Below are 13,728 nucleotides of genomic sequence, written 5' to 3'. Positions count from 1 at the left end.
GCGATTAGATGCGTTTCAGACACATCGATAACTCCCGTAGAAGTATATGGCACGTATAGTCAGTATACACCAGAAATGCAGAGGAAAGTGATACAGGTAACGGTAGTATACCTACAAGCTGAGTGTTTAAAAAGAAAGATTTGTTGTCCCGCAGAGTTATTGAGTATTTACAAGGGAGCTTTTTCATTTGATACTTCTTCGGCTGCTTTAGCGCTCGATTTGGCTCTGTTGCTTAGTAAGCGTTCGGAGTTGCCTACTTCTCAGTTGCCTATGAGAGAGGTTCCTCCGACATTTGTCCCAAAAGTTGAGATTCCCGCTAATGTTGCAGCAGGTATAGCTGCTCGGGAAATACCTGCACATTACGTGTCGCAGTTCGTTCACGTCATGTTCTCGAGACAGGAAGTGAACACCATTAGACAATCTATTCCCGACATTAGGAAGAATCCGACAGGGTTCTACAAAGAAATAGAGTCTGTTCTGCAATCCTCAGTATTCACTCTAAGTGATATTGATCTGTTATTTCCTGTATTCCTGCCTGTTGATCTGTGAAACAGGTTAGAACAATAGATGATGTACCAGGGCTAGGAGATACATGGGCTAACATAATTAGACTCGATGGAGAAAGGCCAGCTGGTGAAAGACCGCCTCAGGTGATACTAACTTTACCTGATGGAATAGTTGCGAAATTGAAAACTATAATTCCCAAAAAGAGAATTATTTGGGACAAGCTTACTGCCTGTGTCAAAGGGAAGTCTGAGGGTGCTACCGAGTTCTTTAATTGGTTCGAACAGGTGTTCTCAGATTTCAGTGGACAAGACTTAGGAACAGAGTCTGGGAAAAGATTATTCGTAGACAAATTTCTGCGTGGATTGCTGTCTGACATCCAGTCGCAAATTATGTCCTCTGAGAGCACTTGGCAAGCAAAGTCTCAATTAGAAGTACTGCATATGGCTCAGTACTACGAGAATCGTGTCAATCATGAAAAAGAAAGAGTCGAAAAAAGGAAAGGTGATTTGAAGACAAAAGTATTATTACAACAAATTATTAGAGGCCCTCCCTAGAGGGAGTAATTCACAATTTAAAGGTCAGTATGTTCCACAAGGTAATGCGCCCTTGGGTCCTGTAAACATTAACCAGTGTGACTATTGTAGGCAAGAGGGTCATTGGCGTGCACAATGCCCGATCCGCCGACAGAGGTCAAATAACACATTTGGGAATATGGGTAGACGATCCAGGGGTCGCCCGGTGTAGGGGGCCCTGGTAGAGGTCAGTTTTCACAGGATTCACAGCAACCTTTTTCACATGACAATCGGGCGTCAGGTGTGGATACTAGAAACATTTTTGATCATCCTTCTGCAGTTTACCTCTCTGAAGAACTTCCTTTCGATGACATTTTGTTTCGCTAGGATTGCCCAAAGCAGGGTTTGGAACCAATGCCTATTCCCGTTAATCAGAAAGCTCTCTATGTTGAAATGATAGTGGGAAATAGGAAGCATCTATTTTTGATAGATACAAGGGCACAGAAGTGTTCCATTGATTATTCTCGGGTTCCAAACATTCCACTGTCAGGTCAAACTAATGTTTCTGTAGGGTTTTCTGGCACACCAGTTGTCTGTCCGGTTTCTTCGCCGGTACCTATTTCTTTGGGTCCCTTTAAGGACCATTGTCCATTTCTTTTGATGTTATGTTATGTTATTTTGCATTTATATAGCGCCTTATATACCATTGGTATGGTCTGAAGGCGCTGGTAGGTTGAACGCCCTTGGGAACCGAAGTTCAGATCAGTAGAGAGAGTAGAGAGAGAGTCAACGGTGCGTGTGCGCACCGGATATGTGTGCAGCTGGTGCGTGTGATAGCTGCTTCTTAGCGGTAGGTGTGGTGGCTGAGAGATCAGGAGTATGTGTTCGTTCTGGCAGGATTTATCCAGACCGAATGCGGCTGCGTTAGGCCTGAGGAGAACGCCTGGCTGGGGGAGTGGTGGAGGAGTAGTGTTTACTTAGAATGATGGGGAATGTGCGGCAGATGTTGGTATGAGAACAGTTATACCGAATGGAGTGATAGTATCTCTGTGTTATAGTTGAGTGGTGGTATAAAGAAGAGAGTAAGCGTGGTGGTGTGATATGATGGGTTATATGCTCTTTCAAATGTTCCCTGCACTCCAAAGCATACTCTATACGTCATGCGATTCAATGCGCTCCAGTCCGTTCTTATCCCCTCTACGTACTCATCCCCTCTATGCACTCATCCCTTCTACGCACTCATCCCCTCTATGCACTCAACCCCTCTACGCACTCATCCCCTCTACGCGCACATCCCTTTATGTGCTCATCCCCTCTACGCACTCATCCCCTCTCTGCACTCATCCCCTCTCCGGCACTCATCTGCCCCCAGCACTCATCCGCTCCGGGCACTCATCCGCCCCCCCACACTCCTCCGTTCCCCACACTCATCCGCTCCCCACACTCATCCGCTCCCCACACTCATCCACTCTCCACACTCATCCGTTCCCCACACTCGTCCACTCACCACACTCATCCGCTCTCCACACTCATCCGCTCGCCACACTCATCCGCTCGCCACACTCATCCGCTTCCCACACTCGTCTGCTCTCCAGACTCATCCGCTCTCTACACTCACCCGCTCTCCACACTCATCCGCTCTCCACACTCATCCACTCTCTGCACTCATCTGCTCTATGCACTCATGCGTTCTCCGTGCTCGTCTGCTCTCCGCACTCGCCGCTCTCCACGCTCGTTCCCTCCCAGCACTCGTCCACCCCACGTACTTGTCCGCCCCCCGCACTCCTCCATTCCCCGCACTCATCTGCTCCCCGCACTCGTCTGCTCCCCACACTCATCCGCTCTCCGCACTCATCCACTCTCAGCACTCATCCGCTCCTCGCACTTCTCCGTTACCTGCACTCATCTGTTCTATACATTTATTTGCTCTATACACTCATCCGCTCGATACATTCATCCACTTTATACATTTGTCCGCTCTATACACTCATCCAATCTATGCACTCATCCAGTCTATAAACCCATCCACTCTATACATTAGTCGGTCTGTACATTCATCTGCTCCAGCAATCTACACACTCTCCGCACTTCCATATTCATCCTCTATCCACACTCATCCGCTCTACATATTCATCCGCTCTACACCCTCATCCGGTTTACGCTCATCCGTTCTGCACGCTCATCTCTTCTATGTACTCCTACGTTCTACTCCTTCTCTGTATTTGCGCACTCATCTGTTCTACACACTCGTCTGCACTACTCACCCGACCGTTCTACACACACATCCGCTCAACATATTCATCCATTCAATACACTCATCCGATCTACGCACTCATCCGATCTACACACTCATCTGCCCTGCACACTTATCTGATCTACATACTCAACTTTTCAACACATTCTTCCTCTAAGCGCATTTATCCGTTCCACACACTTCATCCATTCTAACTATTTCATCCACGCCATTCCATTCGTTCATTCATCATGCATTATATCCATTTCATTAGTTTAAATCTCCTTGCTGTTTCTGTATGATTAATTCTTATTATCTACTTCACTGCTTTGATCTACTTTACTCGTTTAATTCTGTTTGTCCTTTTAGTTTACATTAGGGGTTATTGGCTGTCGATTTCTTGCATCAGGTAGTTTGTGAAATTGGTGTCATTGAGATGCTGTTAGTCTGCTTGGTTTGTTTGCGTACAGGTTGGTTTTAAGGGAAGAGCCAGGTTTTCAGTACTTTGTGGAAAGACATTAGATCCTCAGTTAGGCGGATGTGGGGCGGGAGTGCGTTCCATAGCATGGGGGCCAATGCTGAGAATGATGATCCGCCTAACCTGACTGAGTTTGTCTTAGGAATGACTAGGAGGCCGGCTGAGCTTGATCTTAGGATGCGTGGCGGGTGGTAGGATTTTAGCTTGTCTTGAAGATATTGCGGTCCGGTTTTATGCAATGCTCGATGTGAGATGCATAAGGTTTTGAAAGTCACGATTCGGGCAACTGGAAGCCAGTGCAGCGTCTTAAGGGCTGGGGAGATGTGGTCTCTTGGGCCGAGCGCAAGTAGTAGTTTGGCTGCGGCGTTTTGTGCCCTTTGGAGTTTATTCAGTTGGTACGCGTGGAGTCCGAGGTATAAGGGGTTTGCGCAGTCCAGTCTTGATATAGCGATTGATTGGACCGCGAAGAGTCTGTTGGGGAATGAGCGATATGGAAAGCTGTGCCTAAGGGTTTTAAGGTGGTAGTGGCAGGACTTTGAGATGTTGTTGACTTGGCGCGAGAGTGTTAGGTCAGAGTCAAGGGTGCATCCAAGATTTGGAGGGGGTCGGTGAGTTGCCAATGGCGGGTGGCCAGGATAGTGGGTGTGGCAGAAGTTCGGAGTTGCCGCATACCATGATTTCCGTTTTGGAGGGGTTTAACAAGAGGTGGCTTTGGGTCATCCAGAGCTCTATGTCAAGGAGGCAGGAGGCCAGGTCAGGTCGGGAGTTGGGTTTTGAGTTCAGGAGTTTTAGAATTAGTTGAGTGTCGTCCGCATAGTTGTAGCACAGGATGTTGTGTGAACAAATTATAGGTGGGAGGGTGATCAAGTAGAGATTGAACAGGAGGGCCGATAGGCATGCTCCTTGTGGGACTCCCGTGTCGACTGGTTGGGCTTGGGAGGAATAGGTGGAGAGTATCGTTATTTGGTACCTATCTTTGAGGAATGAAGCTATCCATTTAAGGGCGGTTCCGCGAATTCCTAGGGAGTGGAGGCGGTCCAGGAGGATTGTGTGATTGATTGTGTCGAAGGCAGCGGATTGGTCAAGAAGAAATAATGCGGCGCATCCCGCGGAGTCTGCCGTCATTTTAAGGTCATCCCAGATCGAGGTTGGGGTGGTTTCAGTTCCGTGACGGGCTCTGAAACCTGATTGTGCGGGGTCTAGGAGATTGTTGGCTTCGGCAAAGGCGTTTGGTTGGGAGTAGGCGGTTTGGTCAATGAGTTTGGCAAGGAACCTAGTGTTTGAGATGGGGCAGTAGTTTTTGGGCTCGAGAGGGTCGAGGGAAGGTTTTTTTATTAGAGGTTTGACATGAACCGTTTTGAATGCGTTGGGAAAGATACCGGAGGAAAGGGGGTCATTTATGATGGATCTTGCATGTTCTCCTGCGCAGGTGGAAGCGAACATTTCTTTGAGGGTTGTGGCCGGGCAAGGGTCCAATGGAGAGCCAGATGGTTTGCAGGCAGATAGAAGTTTGAGAAATTGGTCTGGTGATATTGGACTAAAGGATTCGAATGTTGGTTGCGTAGTGGTCACCGGCGGGTGGTTGGCCGGTATGGGGGGAGTATTGCCTGGTGGATGTGAGAGAGCCAGTTTGGTGGCAAGAGCATTTGTTCTTTCGAGAGCCGTGGTGTAAAAGTGGAGAGAGAGTGAGTCGCAAAGTGATTGTGAGGGTGTCGGGACAGTCGTGGTGCATGCTGGTTTGGTGAATTCGGAGATGATTTTGTGAAGTTCTTTGCTGGGGTTTTTGCAGTTTAGGATTTGGGAGTTGTAGTGGGCTTTTATTTCTTTTCGGATTTCGGCCTTGTACTGATGAAGGTGTCGGGCCAAGGTGCCCTGCTCTCCTGGGTTTGTCTTTCTGCCATTTGCATTCTAGGTATTTATGTAGCTGTTTAGTGGTCTTCAGCTCAGGAGTGAACCATCTGGGAAACAGGCCACGGCGGGTTGATGGTTTGCAAGGGGGTGTGAGCCGCATTAGTGATGCGTTGAGCCATGAGTCAAAGGCATCAGGGGTTAGTTGTTTATTGGGGTGGCAGGTAGGAGGTGGAGACTGGAGGAGTATGTTGGCTAGGTCCGGAATGATTATTAGTTTCTTCCAACATTTGCGTAGATTTGGAGGTTCAGATTTGAGAGCGGGAAGGGGGTCGGGTGAGCGAATGGCGAAAGAAACAATGAAATGATCAGACCAGATGATAGGGGTAGGGGGGTTTAAATGAATCTGGTTGTGGGAGCTGAAGATGGCATCAAGATTGTGTCCTTTATATTGAGTCGTGCCATTTATGAGGGGATGGAGGTTAATTGCGTCTAGACCGTCAACCAGAGAGTGTGTCATAGGGTTGGTGGGAATGTCAAGCCATATGTTGAAGTCTCCAAGAAGGGTGAGGTTGGGATGGTTTAGTTGAAGGGTGGCAATAGAGTTGCAGAGGTTGTTTGAGAATTGTCTATCGTAGCCAGGGGGTCTGTAGATTATTAGGATAATGTGTGATAACGACGGGGAGAGGGATAGTTTAACGCGGAGCGATTCGCAGGAAGGAATGGAAGGTTGGTTGTCGATGATTGAGGCGTGGAAGTGAGACTTGAAGACGAATGCTACTCTCCCACCTCTAGAGGGATGGTTCAGAGGAATGAGGGAGTAGTCAGGGGGGAAAGCTTCATTGGCGTTTGGGGCAAAGTCGTCAGAGAACCAAGTTTCGGTGATGAAAACCAGGTCTGGTTTGTCAGAGGCGAGGAGGTCAAAGATGCAGTGTCTGTTTTTTGCTATGGATCGGGCATTAAATAGGATGCAGTTCACGTCGGCAGGCGACGTTGGTGTCGGAACTGGAGCAGAAGAGGGTGGGGGCGGAGTGGGTGGGAACTGGAGAGTGGTAGGGTGGTTGATGATCGATGGGAATAGTGGGCGAGCAGAAAAAGTTGGTGGGTTTCGGGCGGGAGTGGGTTGCTGCGTGAGTTTGGATGATTGGGTTTGGCTCGGGGGGTTTGAAGGAGGGGGGTGGGCGGTTAGGAGTTTCAGTTGATGAGAAATCGAGGGATAGGGGTTTTGACTTCAAATTGTGGAGATAATTTGCTGGGGTTGAATCTGTTGAAGGAATTAAATGCGGTAATTCATTGTTCTTCTGATGGAGTGCGTTTGACGTTCCGGAGTGTTTATGGGCAGTTGACGACAATGTCAGTGTTTTTCAAATTGAACCTGTGAAAATTGTCTTGAAACGTGGAGTAAAGCTGCCACGTATTCCACAGTATAAGATTTCAGTCGATGGTGAGCAAGCTTTGAAATGCATCATCTCCGATTTTGTGCATCGAGGGGTGATTGAGGAAATTGCGGGTAGTTTGTGCAATAGTCCGATTTTGCCCATGTACAAAAAAGGCAATTCCTTTTCGTTTCGTAATTGATTTACGTGCCATCAATAAGATTGTCGCTCCACAATTTCCATTTGTGCCTGATGTGACAACGATATTAACCATGATCCCGGCTTCAGCTACTCATTTTAGCATTGTGGATCTAATATTCCTATACATAAGGACAGTAGATACCTGTTCGGGTTCACCTTAGGGGGACGCTCATTTACCTTTACCTGTGCACCGCAAGGTTACACGGAAAGTCCAAGCATCTATAGTAGGGCTTTGAAAGAGCAGCTCGACACCCTTGAGTTGCCCTCTACTTGTACACTGCTTCAATATGTTGATGACTTGCTTTTAGCTGCTGACTCAGAGAGCGCTTGTAAGGAGGGCACTGTGTTGCTGCTTATTCATCTGGCTAAACATGGATATAAAGATTTGCTTAAGAAATTTCAATATTATTGTCAGGAGGTCGCCTATTTAGGCTATCTCCTGTCAAAGGAGGGAAGAAGGTTGATGCCTAAACAGATAAAACTCATTTCTAGCATGTCTGTCCCAAATACACAGAAAGAAGTTAGAGCCTTGATAGTAATGGCTTCTTACTGTAGGCAGTGGATCCCCAACTTTTCACTAGTGATTAAGCCTATGTTGGCTCTGACGAAAAAGGGAACATGGAGCGCCAGCGTGCATTTGATTTACTCAAGACTGCATTGTGCTTGGCACCGGTTTTTGTGCACACCAAATTATGAAAAGGCCTTTGTGTTGTTTGTGCATGAATGTGATGGATGTGCTTTGGCTGTATTAACGCAGGAACATGGAGGGAAAAATAGGCCGGGCGGCTACTTTTCTTCCACCCTTGATCCTGTAGCATACGCTTTGCCCAGATGTTTGCGAGCTGTCACTGCTGCTGCTGTGTCTGTAAAACAGAGTGAGGGAATGGTCCTAGGCCATCCCCTAACCCTGATGGTGCCTCACTCTGTAGATGTTCTATTGAACAGAACTCAAAGGCAACACCTCAGTTCCGCACGGTTGACAAGATATGAATTGATCTTGTTTGCACCACACATACAAATTAAGAGGTGTTGTGTTCTTAATCCGGCTGAACTCTTACCTTTTCCGCAAGGTATTGCTTGCAGTGACGAAGAGTCACATGATTGCTTTTACACTACCGAACAAGAGACAAAGGGTAGAATTGATCTGACAAGGTGAGCTGTTTTGCGATGGCCCCTGCTTCAAACTTCCGGATGGTACATCCACAGCTGCTCATGCAATCACTACATTGAGCACGGTCGTGGAAACCAAGAGAATCTCGCATTACTCCACGCAGGCCACACAGATTATAGCACTGACCCGAGCTTGTGAACTTTCCAAAGGGCTTACCATGAATATATACACTGACAGTTAGTATGCCTTTGGGGTGGTTCACAACTTTGGGAGACTTTGGTCAGCAAGATGGTTCTTGACTGCACATGGTACAAAAATCCAGCATGGCTCCTTGATAGTACGGCTACTCTCAGCGCTTGCACTCCCTACTCAGCTAGCTATCGTAAAATGCGCAGCGCATCAGAGGATTGTAGACGATGTAGGAAAAAGGGAACGCTTTTGCTGATCAGATAGCTAAACAGACTGCTACTATCTCTCTTCAGACATACATACTTCAAGGGAAGCCACAAATTCCTGTACTATGGATGAGGGTATTGATTCTATAAGGGATATCCAAGCCGATGCCACATTAGAAGAATCTAAGAAATGGGCTGAGGGCCTGGGGAAACTTGATGATGATGGGTGTTGGGTGGACAGAGTTGGAGGGAAGTGGCTACTTCCCGACGCATACATTATGATGATGATTGTTTTGGCTCATGGTCCCACACATATATGTGCTCGTAAAATCACAAAAATGTTGGAAAAAGTATGGGTTAATGACAAAATCTCTAAAGTAGCTGAACGCTTTGTTCAGGAATGTATGATCTGTTTACAGCATAATGTGGGAAAGGGCACATCAACTCCTAGGGGAAGTTTTGGTCTACCTTCTGTCCCCTTCGAGGTCATACATTTTGATTTTATTGAGATGGAAAGTTGTAATAATCTAAGGTATGTGTTAGTCGTCATCTGTGCTTTTAGCAAATGGGTTGAGGCTTTTCCTGTTAAAGACGCTACAGACATGACCACTGCAAAGACTATGTTAAAGGAGTACTTCCCGAGATTCGAGCTACCAAGAGTCATCTGGTCGGACAATGGTCCACATTTTATCGCTGCTGTAATTCTGCAGATATGCGCGGGATTACAGATCAATAAACGTTTCCATTCGGCCAGACATACTCAGAGTGCTGGACTAGTGGAAAGATACAACAGCATCATCAAAAATAAGCTCGCTAAGACGTGTGCCGGCACCAAACTAAAATGGCAGGACGCCTTACCGATCATGTTGTTATCAATGCGGACAACCACTCAAACTGAGACTGGGCTCTCTCCCTTTGAGGTGGTTATGGGGAGGTCTGCTGATATATGGAACATTCTGAAATGTCGTTCTTTGCGAAATGTCGAAAATGTACTTCTTTCAGATTACTGTAGCCAGTTGACTAAAAACTTGTATTTGATTTATCACCAGCTGCGAGAGGCTTTACCTTTATGATACGAGGGCCCTGGTCACAGCATACGACCTGGCGATTGGGTCCTCGTAAAATCCTTCAAGCGATCTTCTTGCCTCGCACCTCGTTGGCGGGGCCCCTTCCAAGTCCTGCTGGTCACACAGACTGCGGTGCGGGTGGCAGGCCGGAAGAATTGGATTCATGCGTTGCACACCAAGAAGATTACACACCCAGTGCCACACGATACAGAAGAAACAGAACCCCTCAACAGTACTGCAACCAACGATCCCGAAGCAGTAAGCGGCATCGAAAATGTGTCGGGGATTCTCCCTGATTCTGTGGGGTCTGGGGAAACAGCCATTACATCCCCATGCTCTCTGACCATTTTGTTTCCGTAGGTGACCCCCAATTGTGCCTCTGACCTTGCTTCCGCTCATTCACCGCTTCCAGTGGGAAGTGACGATATGTTGTTTACGGATCAATCAGTACCAGGGATCACAAGGTACGATCTGCGTCCAAGGAAATAGACTTACGGCGCGGTTCGGCTGTGCTTTCAGAGGAGAAGAAAAGTCATCAAGGGGTTGCCTTTTTGGTCCAATCAATTTTTTATAAAGGGGATTCTGTCAGCTAGGGTTTGTGGAAGGACTAAGAAGACGCTCGGCATGGAGGTCACCAGCTAAGAACACTGGTGATTCCAATGCCTGCTAGCGCTACCGCTCATACAGGACTGATAAGTGCACGTGTGACCAGGTGTAAAAATGAACAAACTGTTACGTGGGCCCCGTAAACCTAGTGCTGTTTTTTGATAATGCTAATTGGTTTTATAATAGTCATTGTTTTAGGCTTCTGGTATCTAGAAGAAGTACATCTGCATGCTATGCTTCTCTTAGAGCACTATTCTTTGGTCACTGAAACGAAAGCATCTCAGGGAACTTTGATGGGACTAACTTGAATCAATTTGAAAAAAGTGTTTTGACTCCCTTGGGATGTTCGCTCTTTGCAAATAGGAGTAAGCCTAACTTTGCTTCTATTAGGCCTTCTGATAGACTGTCTCGTCCATTTCAATCCTTGATCTCTTTCAGAATAGCTCCTATCGGCAATAAGGATGCCATGCCTCCTTCTTACACTGTTAACCATAGCCCCGATTCAGTTTCTTTCTGCATACAGAGGAATGGTACTCAGTCAATGGGTGATTTTAAAGGTTGCGCCAACGTTGCAAATTTGACTGGGGAAGACAGACCTTTGTATGTAGGCGAACCTGTCTACTTTGTTTGCGGTAATGTAACATTTCCATGGTTACCCAGGTATTGACAGGGAACTTGTTATTTAGGGATCCTGTTACCCGGGGTATTCACAGCCAGTACTGTAGGGATTTCAAAGGCTCGTCCACGGCGGGACGAGAATGGTGACACTTCACCACAAATTCTGGGCGATGTAGCTAAGTCCTTTGTGCCATTTTGGGGATAAATAATGAACTCTGAAGATATCAGGAGACTAGCAAGAGTACTGGAGAGAACCATCAACCGGACCACTGACATACTCTATAATATGCAGAAAGCAATAAGGTTAGTAGCACTTCAGAACCGGATGGCATTAGATGTCTTCCTGGCTGAACGTGGAGGGGTATGTAAATATGTGGGGTCCGCTTGCTGTGTTTTCGTGCCAGATTCCTCCCCAACTATCTTCAGGGCAATACAGAATTTGCATGTCCTAAGTTCAGAAGTGCATGTTCCCGAGGGAAACTGGGATCTTAGCGCTTGGTTTTGGGACTTCTTACGATCTTGGGGTTGGAAGCTACTTTCGGTCTCGTTGATCAATTTAGGAATTCTGCTGTTTCTTTGCTGCTGTGTATAGTGTCTTCCAGGTATATGTTTGATGTTAGGAGGATGCTGCGCACAGGCAACGGATGCAAAAGGGAGCAAGGTATATGCCCCAGACAAGAACTCCAATGAATAAGTGCTGAAAGAAATCCTAGTGACTGATCTAATGGCAATTGATATCTCCGATAGTGATTCAGGGTGTATGGACGTTGAGATGTGGGGTTATTCGTAAAGTGACTAGAAGTAGTTTAGCGCTTGGCTTAGGCCAAAAGGAGGGTTTGTTGAATGGGAAATCATATCATGTCTCCTTTATTGTATATATTGGCCTAAGCCCAGTCGCTCTGCGAAGAAATCAGTGTTGCAAGGTCCTGACCTTAGATCAGTTTTAGCTGCCATTTTGGGTTCATCTGCCATTTTGATTCTCGCTCCAAAGTCACCCTGTGTTCTAAAATTTTGAACAGTGTCAATCTGTTTGTAACATGGTTGTCTTGACCTCCGCCTACGAGTTAATGCTTAAACTGCCCACAGGCCAAATGTTAGGGTCATGTAATGAGACCTTGTCCTTCGTTGACCTGTGGATAGAGGATTACTTGTACCAACGATACTAATCCATGAACATATATTATGCACAATACTGTTCGAGCATCTCATGTGAACACTTGTTTGACTATATTGTATAAGATATGTACGAAGGCTTAATATAGAATCACACAGAAGACACACTGTTGCCATTGTAACCTATTGGAGAATGTATTAAGGATAATCCATAAATGTATAGATGCATAAATTAGGAACAAACTCGGCATGAACCCCTAGTCCAAGAAAATGGTTAAACTGCAAGTAGGCTGAACATCAGATTACATATTGTATAAAAGACGCAACCATTCTGATGTACAGCCCCACTCACTGCACACACTGAACAGGGCTGGTATTCGTTGTGTTGTACTGAGGGTCTGATAGCTATATGTTTTAATTGTGTAATTTTTATAGCAGTGATTATATCTCTAGGTTTTTTCTTTGTATTAACAATGTATATCACCTACACCAATTTTGTAAGGCAGAGGCATATAAAAGGGGTGTGTGACTTCCCTCCCATGCTGACTTCATGACTGAATCTGACACTACACTGGTTACATGGCCACCTTCTGATCTATGGACCAGGTCCCCTCCCCTGCCAGTTGCACACCTGCAAAGCTTTCCTGGCAACTCCTGCAGTTTGGGACTGGTTCTATATCCCTACTAGTCCCACTACCAGCACTTGACACCCGTTGTTTGCACTAATCCTTGCACTTGCCATCTGCTAGCCGTACTTGTTTACTTATTGTTATTTATTTATCCCATGTACTTCACTGTCCCCCGCCCGCACTTTCCCACTTCCCCCTCCCATGCACCTGCGCGATCTGAATGACACTTGGCCTATTAGGATCGTTGTCCGTCTTCCCTTTGCTCTCCCTCCCTTGGCTCGTCGCACCTTGAAACACTTGTGTATAGATGCGTTACAAATGCCATATCATATCATACACTAGGGGTGATTGCATATTGGAGCGGATCTATGTGATGTTACCGAATGATTTTTCAGAGAATACTTTTTTACCAAACCTTTTTTAGTGAAAAAATATTGATTCTTTTAAAATTGGGGGAGTCACCCCCTAAACTCTAATTTCCCTGTCATTCTAAACCCTCTCCAATCCCATTCCCATCCCTTTTCACTCCTTTACCCCACCCCCATATACATTCTAATTTTTTAAAATGATGTTTTTTCATTATTTCGATTTTGGTAAAAAAAAGGCATTCTTGTTTTCTATTCGGAAACATCACTGGATAATTATTGGAGCTTGTAGGAAGTGTAGAATTTGTAGATTGTCGACTTTTCAGGGGCAGAAGTATTCTAAACCACAGCCATTTTTTACTAGGCCCAGAATGGCCAGGACTTAGTACCGGGACTAATTACTGCAAGCCTTGACAGTAGTTCACTATCCCATTCCCAGATTTGGAGCACCCATGTCTACAGACTCCCAGTCATTCTATTTGAACTACGAGATGCTCACTATCCGAACTCCTAAATCCCTCATTGATTGATCGATCAGCTTGCCTGAAGAAGGACAGCCCAGGAAGGGGGCAGAGACAAAGATACAAGCACAAACAGAATGCCTTATGATTTGTACTGTGAGATGCGAGGGGTGAGGATAACACATTTAGGCTGACAGCGCAGAGGCAT

The sequence above is a fragment of the Ambystoma mexicanum genome, chromosome 4q (assembly GCF_040938575.1).
Source record: "Ambystoma mexicanum isolate Mex_15411 chromosome 4q, UKY_AmexF1_1, whole genome shotgun sequence".
Taxonomy (NCBI): domain Eukaryota; kingdom Metazoa; phylum Chordata; class Amphibia; order Caudata; family Ambystomatidae; genus Ambystoma; species Ambystoma mexicanum.
The sequence above is the reverse complement of the archived record's forward strand: the minus strand, read 5'-3'. Positions refer to the sequence as shown.